The sequence below is a fragment of the Notothenia coriiceps genome, unplaced genomic scaffold (genome assembly GCF_000735185.1).
Source record: "Notothenia coriiceps isolate Sejong01 unplaced genomic scaffold, NC01 NC01_scaffold00029979, whole genome shotgun sequence".
In the NCBI taxonomy this organism is placed as follows: domain Eukaryota; kingdom Metazoa; phylum Chordata; class Actinopteri; order Perciformes; family Nototheniidae; genus Notothenia; species Notothenia coriiceps.
The window spans coordinates 5282-7525 of NW_011362680.1; the positions used below are offsets into that span (position 1 = coordinate 5282).

General features: G+C 50.0%; 1 pseudogene; it reads left to right on the top strand.

Moving 5' to 3' along the window:
- The first annotated feature begins 134 nt into the window (after positions 1-134).
- Positions 135-1450, top strand: LOC104959195 (uncharacterized; annotated as a pseudogene).
- The last annotated feature ends 794 nt before the right edge of the window (positions 1451-2244 follow it).

Sequence of the window (2244 nt, forward strand, 5' to 3'; positions counted from 1 at the left end):
CTTGTGTCTATCAGTACGGTAGCAGGAGGCACTAATTAATGCAGAACGAATATCCTCATGAAAACAACCTGCTCGACCTGGGTTTTGTAATATAACACAAGAAAAGAGCAACTGTTGTGTCCCCAGCCCACTAGTCGGTGCTCTTCGCTGGGGCCCTACCGTCTGAGCTCGGTGCCTGCGGTGGCCGTTCACAGCCCGCCTGGTCAGCGGAGAGAGTGAGAGCTTCAGGGCTTGCCTCGCTCGTTTCCCAGCCACGCAAATATGTTCTCTTCAGATCATGTCTGCGGTTACTGGGGCTCATGGCGTCAGCCATCCTAGTAGTACGTCTGGGCCGCTTGACACATGAGGAAATTTCAGCGCTGGGTAGCTGCCCTCAGACTAAACCCGCGCGTCATGGCGCGCGGAGAAGAGTGATGGTCACTGTGCACTGCGTAACGGCGCTACGCCACTGGCTGCACCCGACTTTCCTGGTGCGAGGCGTGCCTATGGGTGCTGTCTTATCGCGGAAGGTGGTCACCACGGACGCATGTCTGACGGGCTGGGGCGGCATATACGAAGGTCGACCTGTGAGGGGTCTCTGGAGCAGAGACCTCCAACGGTCACACATAAATTATCTGGAGCTCTTAGCTGTGTTTCTCACCCTAAGACGCTTTCTGCCTTTTCTCAGGGGACATCATGTCCTCGTGAGGACAGACAACACGACCACAATATCGTATATAAACCGCCAAGGGGGTTTGCGTTCTCTACAGTTACACATGCTGGCACGCAAACTGATCTTATGGAGCTGCGGACGTCTCCTCTCTCTGAGAGCGACACACGTACCGGGAGTGATGAACCTCGGGGCAGATCTGCTGTCCAGAGGTGCCCCACTATACGCAGACTGGACTCTACATCCAACGATTGTGAGTCAGCTGTGGGTGCGTTACGGCCGGGCCGCGGTAGATCTGTTCGCATCAAAAGAAAATGCTCAATGTCAGCTGTTCTTTTCAATGCGCGATCTAAACGCACCGTTAGGCGTGGACGCGCTCGCGCACGTTTGGCCCCCGGCCCTTCTGTACGCGTTCCCACCCCTGGCTCTAATACCTCCAACTCTGGCCAGAGTGAGAGAACAACGCCACACACTGATCCTGATAGCTCCACACTGGCCTGCAATGTACTGGCTGGGGGAGATATATCAGCTGCTGTGCGGACAGCCGTGGCAGCTCCCGCTACGCAGGGACATACTATCTCAGGCGGGGGGGATGATTTTTCACCCACACCCAGAGCGCCTGGCGCTATGGGCCTGGCCCGTGAGTGGTATAACCTGAGTACAGTGGGGCTCCCTCAGAAAGTGATAAACACTATTCAGAGTGCAAGGGCTTCCTCCACCAGGTCTCTCTATGACTGTAAGTGGAGGGTGTTTGAGGAGTGGTGTCTTCAAAAGAAACACATCTCTTTTCAATGCCCTGTCGGTGTGATTCTATCATTTCTAGTGCATCTGTGAGTATGCACATATGAAAACTTTGCTATGTGAACTTAAGAAAGGGCGAGATAACGAGAGATGGCACCAGGTCAAGCATGGCTTGATTCATCAGGAACTGTTTGATTGTGGTTTTGTTGCATCTTGCATGATGAAACAGGGAAAGCTCTGAAATCAAAGGGAAATTATGGATACAGTGAAGCACTGATGGCTACATGCCAAGGAGAGGCAGGCAGAACAGATGGAGTGACTTGTTCTGATGGAATAGAAGATATGTATTGTCACTCCGTTGTCAAAACAGCAGATGGAGGTGTGCAGCCAACCAAATAGCAGAGTGCATCAGCAGCAAGGAGAATAAACTTTTCTTAATTGCTCTCGTCAAAGATTATACTTCAGACATCAACCTTATTGGACAGTGGGCTGATGCGCTTTATGTTAGTGCGTTTTAGTGCTGATATGAGTTTCATTTAGGATCCACCCAAGGCTGGATTTTTAAGCGGATCGTAGAAGTCCCAGGTTGGACTGTATGTAAATTGATTCTGCAGTATCCTTTCTTGCCAACTTCTAACCCAAATACAACCACATATGGACAATACTAGCTTGGATGGCTTATGGTTTCCTATCTAATACTGTGTGTATGTATTGAAAACCATGTGCATTGACACAAATAATTCCAGTTCCATTATCTTGATTGACTTTCTGCAGATAGTATTTTAGATAGAACTGCCTGAAACCATTACCCTTAAAAGCTGATGTTGACGTCAGATTCCATAACAAAATGTTGA